We start from the raw sequence: 12,612 nt of genomic DNA on the forward strand, positions 1-12,612 counted from the left end.
GAAAGCTGCTACAGTTGCTACACAAGGGTCTATAGCTTCCGCACTGGGCCAGTTCTTTCTTAGCATCAACAGCACTCTAACTCCCGCTGTAACTTCCAGGCACCTGGGAGGGAAGAGCTGGCAACAGCCCCATTACTCTACTAACTGCGCCTCTGTTGTTGTGGCTGCCTTAAGGTTCCTTCCAAAAGTGCTCCGCCTTGAAGAGAGATGGGAAAAGATTCAAGAATGCCTTGTGTTCCCAAATGGGTCTTGGACTGAGCTCAGTGATGCTGCTCCACGAAGCAGGACAATGAGTCAAAGACAAAACGCATGACTTCTGATGCTGGTCTCTGTATGTTTAAAGTAAAATCATGACCTGATGAGAAGGTTAACATGTGGACCTAATGTCAAAAATATAAACAGGAAGTACCCCCACCCCAATATTACCATTTAAAAAAAAAAAAAAAAGGAAAGAAAACCTCAAAAATACCTTCCAAGGAAGTCATGGGTGTGACAAACTAACGAAAGTCACTAAATGCCACCATGTAAGACACTGCAACCACCAAAGTGAGGGTCTCATAATGTCAACTAAAAATCTGGTAACTGCAGTGTTTCTTTCCCTGAATGAGTAAAAATAACATAGATGTTGATACACCAAGGCATCCCCAACACATCTTGGGTTTTTTTGTTTTTTGGGTTTTTTTGTTTGTTTGTTTTAAGTAGTAAAAGGTTGTCCTTAATAAAGTATCCATTGCCAATATTTACTTCAAAAAAGCCATTATAATTGGGAACAAATTAATTTTTTAATTTCACCATGATGTTTACAACTTAAATGTACAAAAAAAAAAAAAAAAAAAAAAAAAAAAAAAAGAATACCCTGCCTAATCAATGGAAACTAGATTGTTAAATCTGACTTTCTTATTCCCAGAAATAAGCATAGAACTGTTGAGTTCATACCACTCTAGAGGAAAAAGCCTCTTCTGGTTTTAGAACAGTTTTATTCACAAAATTTAAACAAAGGAAAAAAAAAAAAAAAAGATGGAGGTAGACCTGTTGACTCATGTCTCTAATCCCAGTATTTGGGAGACTGAGGCAGAAGAATGCCACAATTCAAGGCCAGATAGTAAGTACTACAGAGTAAGACTTTGTCTCAAAAAAAAAAAAAAAAGTTAAAAAAAACCCTATTCCTTTAAATATGATAGGTTTGGGAACAGCTGTTTGAGACTGTTGGCACTGGGGATTGGATTTAGAGTCACAGACACACACTGAACTACCCTCCCCCATTCTTTTTTCTTATGTTGAGACAGATTCTTGAGGCCCAGGCTAGCCTCAAACCCTGAACCCTCCCGCCTCAGCTTCCCTAGCAGCCAGAATTATAAGCAGGCACCCTAATGCCCTGCTTTAGGGCAAAAACCAAAACTAAAAACCAGACAAGGCGAGTGGAGGAGAAGGGGGAAGAGAGGAGACGAAGACAGAAGTTCATGAGTCAAAGGACTTTGAAATTTCATTACACAGTACGAGAACATTCTTTAGAAGAACTCAGTAATTGGAGGTAACTTGGAATTATCCTCAGGTAGTTTAAAAAAATTCTCAAATGCTCAAATATCAACAACAAAACAACTTGGAAGGGGGGAGTTGTTTTGTGTTCAGTGTGCATGCTTTCTTTATAGGAATTCTATGGTAATCCACACTCCAAAAGAAAGGCATGATATCACTAACAACAGAGTCCGCACATCTGAGGGAACGTGACTTGGCAGATACACGGACACCTTGTAGGGTGCTAGGACACTGAGAGGTCCATTGAGTCCACTTCCGGCTAATATCAGACTTAAACGTGTTATTTACCTTTTTTTTTTCTAATCACCTTCCTTCTGCTGTAAGGTCACATGTGTCACCTGCCTACATAGTAACAAGCCAAAGGAAACACTGCAGGCAGATTTATCTGTATAAACACATACAAACACACACTAACTTTAACATCATTGGGAGGAAGAAATTAAATATGGACCAAAAGGTAGTAAGTGACCCGTTCGATCTTGATGTGGTCTTTGTGTATGAGAAGGAGAAGGAAGAAGAGAAATCAGTTGAGACTAAGAAAATGGAGGTAAAATGAGAACTCAGAGCCAATAGGAAGTGTTGACCAAAATATTTATGTTGTAATACTTCAAGCATTGATAGCACCTTTTCCTCCTCCTCCTCCTCTATATAGTATGAAGTACACATTTAAGAAACATACCCATCTTAAACTCAACATAACATACATTGATAGCTTCTTGGCAGAAACAAGAAAACAGGGAAGGTAAGAATTAGGGAGAAGGTGACATCACAGGGTCTACGGCAAAGGTTTGTGGAGAAATTCAGCCCTGAGTTATGCAATCACCAGACTGCTACAGACAGAAATCAGCTCTTGTTTTTTGTTTTCTTTCTGATGGGGGTGGGGGTGGGGGTGGGGTGGGGAGACCTTCCCATTCCTTTGCTGTATTTCAACTTGGTGCTTGAACATAACCATCCTTAAAACCTACAGAAAACAGGCTACCCTTCAGTGACGCTTGGCCAAAGGTATGGTGATGTTTTAACTGGACGGACAGATGTCACCAAGGGCTGTGTGGTGAAGTTTTTCCTTAAAACCACCAGCCCCTTTCCCATCCAGCACTATCAGTTAGGAATTTGTATTCTTTCACAAGGATGAAAATGGCCAGCACACAAACACATAAATGTATGCGGAGGCCAATCAACAGAATTCCCCCAACTGAAAAGGTTCAAAACCAATTCAGAGTTCACAAATGAAAGTTGAAAAACAGGAAATAAATAACACATACATGAAACACATACTACAGACAGTGAACGTCAGACAACAAAAGCAAATGAACAACACCAGAGCGCCCAGGCAAGAGAAGTCCTGTATCCTAACTGAATGGTAACACAATAACGTAAACTCAACAGCTGAAAGGTTATTATGGCCCAGGCAGCTATCCAACCGATTTGGAAACCCAAGATACAAGCAGATGATAAATGCCACTACTACCAGGCTGCACAAAGCCAACAGTGACACACTAGCCCTCTCAAGGGATACTCTCTGAGGATATGCTAATGGACAGCCAGCCTATAGAATCCTCCTTATGCAAAGATCTACTTCACTGCACAGGATGGGTCCTTGAGGATAAGTTTGAGTCCCTAAACTACTAAACAGTGACCTGAGCTGGCAAGGAATTCCACCTGTCTGGGCCTCCATGGAGGGTGGAGGCTTCTGAAATCTAAGATTCTATAACCAGTTTGGCATTACTTATGTAATGTAAATTACGATCCACAGCAAGACAAGAACAAAACAGTGGGCACGGGTCTTGGAGAAAGAGAATTGGTATCTCTTTTTGCCTTCAAAATCCTGGTGGCTTTCACATCCCAGCTTCCTAAACGCTGGCGCGTGTTTTTCTTCGCCTTTCCCTTCGCTGCTGGCTACAAGTGTTTGCAAACGCCTCCTGCTCTGCACAAGTTTTTTGATCACCCTGACCATCTTGCCAGATTCCTTTAGCCTCAGACCAGCTTTGGTGATAAGACAGCTCTCCTTCCGACTCCCCATATCTACCCCCGACACCAGGAGCACTTTTTTTTCACTCTTCAACCCTGGCTTGGGGGGCAGGCGGGAGGGAGGCAGGAAAGGAGGGAGAGAGAGAGAGAGAGACAGAGAGAGGGGGGGAGGGAGGGAGGGAGGCAGCCCGCATCCCACCACCACACCACACATACAAGCCCAGGCCTGGCAGGTCCTGACGTGGGATCCCGTAGCCCAGAGCCTTATCAAAATACTCGTATTTATTGTCTTGGCTCCTTATAAGGCGCTATTTCTTGAAGCTTTGCTAGTACCCCCCCACCCCAGTGGGCATCTCCGGCTCATCTCTCTCCCCAGGGTCTCCGGCACCCCACTTTTTGGGGGTGGGAGATAATAACAGTAAGAGGAAAAACTGGGAGAGAACAGACACTTGAGAATTGCAACAGCAAGGCGTGAGGCGGCCGACAGCAGTCCCCCTCGCTCCCAGGGGATCGGCTCTGGGGGTGTCCCTCACACACCCATCATGACACGCACGCGCCAACACTTTCCACCGCATCTACGGCGCCCCCCGCCGCGGCCTCCGCGCGCCCCCTTCGCGCCCCCCGCCAGCGCCCTGGGCCCCTCCGCAGCCGCCCGGCGCGCGGCCCCCGCGGCCTCCCCACGGCCCCGGAGCGATGGCGGCAGCGCGGCCCTGCCCAGCTTCAAGGCAGTAAGAGCTCGGGGGCCCCGCCCGGGCTCCCCGGCCCGCGGCCCCACGCCGGGCGCAGCGCCTACCTCGTTCTGCCCCACCGGAGCCAGCGGTTCCTCCGGCCCCTCACGCTCTCTCGCGTCCGCTCGCTCCCTCCCCGCGCAGGACCTCCGCGCGTCGTCGCCGGCGCTCGGTCCCCGCCCGGGGTGACGGCTTGAGCCGCCGACTCTCCTCCCGCCGGGGCCCACGGGGGCGCGCGCGCCGCTCTCGCGCCCAGGCTCCGGGGACGCGCGCCCGCCCGTAGCCCCGAGCGCGCCCTGCTTCCTGGTTCCTCCCAGCGCGTGCTCCCCAGCCCCGAGGTCCCTTCGCGCCCCCTGCGCGGCCGCCCTGCGGGGCCCCGGAACCCTCTGCGCGCCGCGGGGCGCTGTGGCGCTCTCCGCCCGGCCTGCGCCGCGCGCTCCCGCTGCTCGCTGAGCCCGCGCCCGGGCGCCCGGCACTTGCTGCTTTGCTTGGGTGGGGGCGACCACCTCTCAAGGGAGCGGGCCGCTGTGATCCCGGCCATTGGACCACCACCCCCACCTCGAGACCCGCCCACCTCCCTCCCGCCGGGAACCAGGGCCTCGTTCCGAGTCCTCTAGCACTCAGGCTGAGGGCAGAAGTCCATGGTAACCCCGATCAATAATTATCCCGGGTTTGTTCCCCGGAGGGCGGCTTAAACCAGGGCCCCTGTGGCACTACCCCGACGGACACAAACAGGATCGAGCTGACTGGATCGGTGGATTGTTCCTGGTTGAATCTATGGGTCACAGGGGAGATGTCTTCTTCCCTGGGAATTTTTGCCACTAGTCAAGGTTACACCTGTGACAGGTTTATCAAGGGCCGTCTGTGTCCACTTCAGGAGTACAGGGTCTCTATGATTTTTCCCCTGATGTTGGGAAGGGGTTGCTGTGTGCAAGAGAAGGCAACCTGAGTCACCCATTCTCCTGTGCTCCATCTCTGGAGCTGGCCAGTGGTTTCCCTGGCAACCCTCCAAGGGCCAGCCGGGCCAGCCTGGAAGCAACGCCCATCGGAGGTACAGAAACCCAGCTGCAGGGGCAAAAGTGGGAGGACCCCTTCCCAGCCCCATGCGAACACACAAAACACCCCTTCTCTACAATTTGTTCTGCTCAAATTTTCCCTAGCCACGCACGACCAAGAGGCAAGCTCTCCCATGTGCTTGTTCCCAGGAGCCTTCCCTTCATCTTAAGAAAAATAATAGCCACAAAGATTTTGGGGTCTACAACGGATCACAAAGCCCTTCTGCTCCTGCCCCACAGGATGGGCGACACCCGACAATGCACAGCACAAAAATAGAGGCAGGGAGTTTGGAGCTGGAGCAGGAAGGTGGATGGAAGCAGTGGTCCTGGGCCCCGGGTCGTCGCCTCCCACCCCAACCCCAATCCTGCAGCCAGCCTATGATGTGTTAAAACTTCAGGGCACATTTCTCCTTTCAAGCATCCATACCTGCATCTGTCCTCTCTTCCAGGAACACAATCCTGGCCTCTCGATGCCTACCTTTCTGTGTGATGTTTGCTCTAGGGCAGTGGTTCTCAACCTTCCCAATGCTGCGACCCTTTTTACAGTTCCTCAAGTTGTGGTGACCCCAACCATAAAATTATATTCGTTGCTACTACATAACTGTGATTTTGCTACTGTTATGAATTGTAATGTAAATAACTTTGTTTTCTGATGGTCTTAGGTGACCCCTGTGAAAGGGCCATGACCCACAACTTGCTGTTCTAGGGCCTACAGTCTAGGCAGTATGACTGTTACCCTCCTGTTTCTTACCACATGCCATGCCTTATCACCATACCTTTTGTATCGAAGAGCAATTTATTAGCATGTGTCTCCTCCAAAGGCAGACAAAATATCCTGTTCACCTTTAAATCCCCCCACCCACACCCAGCCTGGTGTAGACACCCAGTAAATATGCTATACCTTGGAAAAGGAAATTACAAGTACTGTGTACACATCAAGAGCACAAGGCCCAAAAACAGTCATACCATTGTAAGCATTTTTTTTTCTTTTTTGCCTTGATCTCTGTTTTCACCACATAGTAATATCAATACTGTCTCATGGCATCCTGAGAATCAAGTGAGCTAAGAGACATGACATACTTCAAACACTGTCAAGCACTATATTTCTGTTAACTATTATTATTATTAATAAGAGCTAAGATTTAAAGCCCTTTCCCCAAGATTGGATGGTCTAGGACTCAACTCAGCTACCACTCTATTCATGAAAACCATGGCACATCTCTGACTGCTCACTAGGTAGCCAGTTAGTCCTGTGTTTGGAGACATAAAGGATGGAATGTTTTGTGGCTACCTCAGCAAAACAGAAGGCTGTCACTCCAGGACAGGAAGTAAAGTTCAACAGCTTCCTCCCCGCTTGACAATTCAGAAGAGCCTGGATACATCTTCTTTGGATCATAGGGCCACACTTCTCCTAAGTTGTTAGGACCCAGAAAGTGCTGGAAGGAAATTGAATAGGAAAGTAAGACCCTGGAAGATTCCAGAAAGATACCTGGAGGTAAAGAGATGACCACTGCGGGCAGCTCTCAGTCCACTCCAACCTGGCCAAGAGACTGCTCGGAAGAGCCTCAAGGCCTAAGGCTCTACACACTTCTGGTTCTCACTGGAGCCTCTGTCCTTCACGCTCATGGATGGCCATATGGCTGCTACAGAGAACAGCTCCTTCTTTTCACATCCTCCCTTCATAGCCACAGGGACATCATGAGACCATCTACTTGAAACGTAATTGAAACCACAACCATGATCCCCTGCAGCCAGAGACCCATGTTTATGTGGCTTCCCTCTAAAGATGTCTCTGGATCCCAGGAATCAGTCTGGCCCCGGGGAACCACCTGCCACAGATTAGCCAGGGAAGGGCACTCATGGGAATTCCCCTTTTTTGGTATGAGAAGAAGTCAGAACAGGCCTGTAGAGCCAGAGAGGAGGCCAGACACTTGACAGACAGGACACCAGAGACCCCAGAGTTCTAGGGCCAGCAGAAGCTGTCCCAGCCAATGTCTTGGAAGGGGCTCTGATGGGATTCAGAATTGCTTCTGCTCAAGAGTAACAGTTAGACTCTCGTCCAGCTTTGCCAATTTATCAACCACGTGTCCTCCCTCTAACTGCTCAACGTCTGAGAGCCTCAGTGTCCCCTCACGTGTAAGTCATAGTGGCAGGGGTGGGAAGGGAGTGAAGCAAATACAATCTTTCGGGGTACACGCAAGACCCTAACAGCAGTGGGTGTCCCTCCAGAAGGGACATGAATATCAGGGAAAGAGAACCAGTTATTCTCTGCCTGTCCTTTTGGACCTTGTGCCTCTTATTCCTTGGGGGGGGGGGGGAAGAAAAGTAGTTAAATGGGTATTTTTGTTTTTGAAGGAAAAGGTAGGAAATGTGCCTGGGTGTGCTGAGACAGCCTTGTGATCCCAACACTTGAGAAGCAGGGGCTGGAGGATCACTGCAAGGTTAAACCCGAGAGAGAGAGAGAGAGAGAGAGAGAGAGAGAGAGAGAGAGACATGCTTATGAAACCAGCTAAGCGTGCTGCCTGGTTTAAGGAAGACATGCTTTCTCGTTCTCTCAGTTCAGTCCCAGCCAGTTTGCCAGGTCAGTAGGGTGCAGATTTTTGCTGAGGGGAGGGGAGGAGTAGGGAGGGGAGCAGAGTGATGGAGGTACGGATCCAGGCAGGGCTCACCACCTGGAGATTCTCAGGCACTCCTGTCTGGCACCTGTGTACCTCACCTACCTGGGCACCCTTCCAGGAATAGTTAAAGGGTGGCTCTCTGGAAAGCTCAGGGGCCCCTGTGTCTCCTGGGACAGGGTCACCATGCCCTCTACACTCAGAGTCCTGGGGCAATAGGGCATTAACCAAGGGAGGGTGTGGCTGATGCAGAGGAAACAGTTCCAGCACAGCCAGTATCTTGCTGGCTTGCAGGGCAGGTTAGGAACTCCAAAGTCAGGTCAGCAGCAAACAAAGATGCTGCTGCTGCTGTACCACCGCTGCTGCTGCTGTTGCCATGGGCTGGAAAACAGGTCAGTAAGATGTGAGCAGGCATAAGCCAGGACTGTAAAAGGCAGAGCCCTTGTGGGGGCTCTGGGCTGGGGAGAGTGGTCTGGGATATACCCTGAACTTGGAGCCTCAGAAAGTCCTGAGCTGTTTTAAGAGGCTTCCTATCTAACAAGTATGTATAAAGCCCCTGTTCTGAATAAGCAGTAGGACACAGTGCTTGAAAAAACTGATTAGGGCTAGAAGAAGGGTCACATGACCCACATAATGCCCAGCACCATGACTGACTGGTTTGCTGGCTTGTTGAGACAGAGTCAGCCCAGGTGGTTCTTGAATTTACTATGTAGCTGAAGCGATTCTGCCTCAGCCTCCCTGATGCTACAATCTGCAGCCTTGTGGTGGAGTCTTAACAGAAATCCTGACAGATGGGTCTTGCTATCCTCCTTTTGCAAAAGGGAGTGCTCAGCTCAGAGAGGTAGAGTGGGTTGCACAAGATCACAGGGCAGAGGTTTGTATCGGGCCCATGTTCTCTAAAGAGTTTGTGTTTTCTTCTAGATCGCCAAATAATTTCAGCAACAGGCCAAAGGTGGGTGGAATGGCCTGGGGTTGGAAAGGGGAGCAAGGGGACTAGGGTGGCTGAAATCCAGGGTGAAGGGAAAGCCCAAGCTGAGGCTGAGCTCAGCAGTCTAAGGAGGCCTGGCCCAAAGCCAAAGCAGAGGACTGGGGCATGGGCTCAGCCTTCTTTTGATGTTAGGGTCTCCATTTGCTTCTGGGATGATGGAGGCCTAGTTTGAAGGTTGGAGCACAGGAAGCAGGCAAGGACGATGTGGGTGGGTTGGAGATTTAAGACACCAGGGAACAATGAGGAACAGTGAAAAGCAACCCCCTGAAGTCATAACAAAGGAAAGTGGCAGAGCGTTGGGGGGGGGGGGGAAGGAGCCCTCTCTTGCATACCCCCAGAAGACTTGAGGTTGAGCACAGGCTGGTCAAGGCACAAAAGAGTTCTTGTTGGGCTGGAAGGAGGACAAACTAGCTCAGCGGGAAGAGGGGCCCAGATAGTCATCAGGCTGAGGACACAAAGCCAGGCCGGTCTGGCTGCTCAGAACCATGGCCAAGCCCACTCCTGCCCATTCCACTCTCTCCTACCATGTCCCTGGCCTATGCCTGCTGTAAGCAGGGTGTGCAAAGAGCAGGTATCTTTCTGCCCACCTGGCCAGAGAGGACATGGATACCCAGTGTGGTATCTGCATCCTCTTCTCTGTGTCTAGAGTACCTGATCTATCACCCTGTCTTCTGGGTAGGTGGGCATGGCAGCTGAGCAAAGGAAGCAAGCTTCCCACCCTCCACCACACCAGCCAGGCTAGTCCTACCCCCTCCCTCCCTTCTCCCTATTCCCAGAAACAAAGGATAGTCATGGTGCCTCAGGCAGAGCAGCCTTGTGTTCTCTTGGTGAGTTCTCTGTAAATTGACTTCTCTGAAGAGTGTTAGAGACCAGGGGACAGAAAGGGGTTCACCCCAATCCTGAGGCTCCTTCCCCTAGTCAGCATTCACAGAGAAAACACACACACACACACACACTATCCAACTCACTCTGGCTTCAAGGCCATTAACAGAACAGCAATTCTACAGAGATGTGGGGTAGGTGCTGAGCACTGGTCTGTGGCCAAGGCTGGAGGCTGAAACGGTTGTAGACAGTCCAAGCAGAGCTCAGATGGTGTGAAGGAGGGTGTTGAAGAGCCTCAGGGGTGTCTGGTCCCCACTTCCAGCTACAGGACACAAACACTTCCTGGGACACCCTAATGTTCTTGGGAACGCCCCTCTGGCGAGGAGGCTGAGCAGATGAAATAGTGGTGATTTTGTTCCACTTGCCTACCCTGGGCACAGCTAGGCCAAGGGAGACCTCTACCTCCTTCTAGTCTCCCTAACAGGTACTTTGCAGGCCCTTCAGGCTACCCTGGGCTCTGAGGGCAAGGCAAAAAAAAAAAAAAAAACACTTAGTATTACCTTTCTCCTCTCTATAAAATCAAACCCACCTTCATTCAATACATGCTAACACAGGCTCATTCTGTACAAGAGGACCCTGCTTAGAATGATACAGGAGCTACATTTAATACCATAGAACCATCAGGGCTAGGGCAGCCAGAGGAGACCTCCTTACTTTGCAAGTGTGGCCTGGGCTTGGAGGTGGCACACCTAGGAATGGTCACTGAGACCCTACCCAACAAGCTGTTGGTGGCGGCGATTACATACAATACCAGACATATAGTTTCTGACAGGTCTCTTTCATGGATGAATCACTGGCCTGATTCCAGACGTGCCTCCCTTCCAAGGCTGTAGGAAAGATTGGTTGAGCTACCTAGCATATTAGCACAAATGTGCCATGATTCAGGTCAAGATGGCGTGGAGAGGAATTTGTTTCTGTGTGATTTTTTTTTGGGTGTGTGTACATGTGTATGGTGCACTGGTGTGTATGGGTATACGTGTGTATGGGTACACGTGTGTACGGGAACATGTGTACACACACATGTGGAGGCCAGAGGTCAAACCCAGGTGTCCTTCTCAGGAGCTGTCTACCTTACTTGTTGAGATAGGATCTCTCACTGGGACTTGAGAGAGTGGACCATGCTAAGATGGCTAGACAGTGAGCCCCAGGCACCAACCTATCTCCACATCCCTAGTGCAGGGTCTACAAGTGCATGCCATCATATTGAGCTTTCGTGTGTGTCTGTGTATGTGTGTTTAATTTATTAACCCCTCTGAATACTGCAAGCCAGAATTGGGAATGAAACACAGCCTCTACTCCCAGTTCCATCCAGATACCAGGCAGTGTCTCATCTTCCTATTCCCTTTCTCCCCAGCCTGTTTTCTCTTCTAGAGCTTGGTCCCCTAAAACCACCAGGGTGCTTTGTGGTGGGAAATGGCAGACAACAAACCAAAGGACTGAAAGAAAAATAAAAGGAAAAACAAAGTTGACACTTCTAGGTAGTTGTGTTATCCAGAAGTCACCTCTGCCCCCAAGCCAACTCCTTGGCTCCCATCTTGGGAAAGTCGTAGAGCTTTCCTATACTCCACTGCCCACTAATCGCTGATCAACAAGCAAAAGGCACAAGCTGCACTGGGTAAAATGGGTAAAGTCTCTTGCCACTCATGTAAGGTTAACAGAGAGGCTTTATTCCATGTTGTTGTCACCTTACCTCCCCACAAGTGCCACAGTGTATGCACACACAATAATGGCAAGAAAGTGGTGGCACACACCTTTAATTCCAGCACTCAGGAGACAGAAACAGATGGATCGAGGCCAGCCTAGTCTACAGAACAAGTTCCAGGACAGCTAAGACAAGACTACACTTTGTCTCAAAAAAAAAAAAAAAAAAAAAGCAAAAGGTGTGGGGGGATGTTTAAAGAGGAGAGGGCTAGAGTAGAGGCCAGCTGGGGAATGACCTGTGAGCCCTGGTTGGGTCTGGGGACACGAGTGGGCTCTGAAGACTCTTCTACTCCTAGGTTTGCTTGCTGACATCGCCATCCTAGTGTTCTAGGACACAGGCCTAGCCATCTTCCCAGCACGCCAAGCCCACCCAGCCAGGTGTTTGGTAGGAGAAGCAGACTTCTGCAGGTCCTAGGAGAAGGGTCTGGAGAAGCTGATGCCTGGAAGTGGGTGGGCAGCTCTGTACTACAGGCTCTCAGGTGTCCAGACAGAGGTCATGACCAGCGTGGTTTTCTGCCTACAGAGTTAGCTCAGAGAACTTGGGAAACCTAAGGAATTAGATGGATCTGCTTCACTCACTTCCATACTTGTGTGCTGTGAAAGACTGATGGGCACAGGTGTCAAATGGGGTCCCTAGATCATGGGACAGTGCGTTTGGATCTGCTACTGATGGGCTTCAAGACTCTGGCCAAGTCATTTCCCCTGACTGGCCTTTTATTCCCATTGGTAAAATCACTTTCATGGTCACTGCCAGCATTGCCCATTGATGCTCATCTGGAGCTTCAGGCATAATTGGCTCCCATTCCAACCCACTGGACAGAGGGGAGGAGGAAGAGGGGAGAAAGGACTACGCTTCCTCCTCCAGAGCCCCTCGCCCTACCTGGTCCCTGCAGAGCATCTGAGAAGCAAGGTTCCCCCATCTTCCTTACACCCCCCCAAGTTTTCAATTCCTTTCCTCGTGACCCCGCCAAGTAGTCACTGTGACCACACACAGGGGTGGGGAGAACCCAGACATTTCAACTTCTGCAGAAAAACTTCAGGTTTCCCCTTCTAAAGTAAAGAGAATAAAACTGGGGAGAATAAAGACCTTAAAAGCCAGAAAGAGGGATCAGGAACCAGGAATGCAGAGAAAAGATACA

The 12,612-nt window shown here is 49.8% G+C and overlaps 1 protein-coding gene across 2 annotated transcripts in view; it reads right to left on the minus strand.

The window, feature by feature from the left end:
* The window catches only part of Stat5b (signal transducer and activator of transcription 5B), a 67,314-nt gene extending 62,717 nt beyond the window's left edge, over positions 1-4,597 (minus strand). Inside the window, exon 1 of one of the 2 annotated variants that reach the window (XM_051176532.1) lies at positions 4,298-4,597. The gene's annotated coding sequence lies outside the window, so the exon portion shown is untranslated. The remainder of the gene's footprint in view (positions 1-4,297) is intronic. The other variant, XM_051176515.1, reaches the window with a different exon arrangement.
* Between the last annotated feature and the right edge of the window lie 8,015 nt (positions 4,598-12,612).

This window comes from Phodopus roborovskii, unplaced genomic scaffold, assembly GCF_943737965.1.
Source record: "Phodopus roborovskii unplaced genomic scaffold, PHOROB, whole genome shotgun sequence".
In the NCBI taxonomy this organism is placed as follows: Eukaryota; Metazoa; Chordata; class Mammalia; order Rodentia; family Cricetidae; genus Phodopus; species Phodopus roborovskii.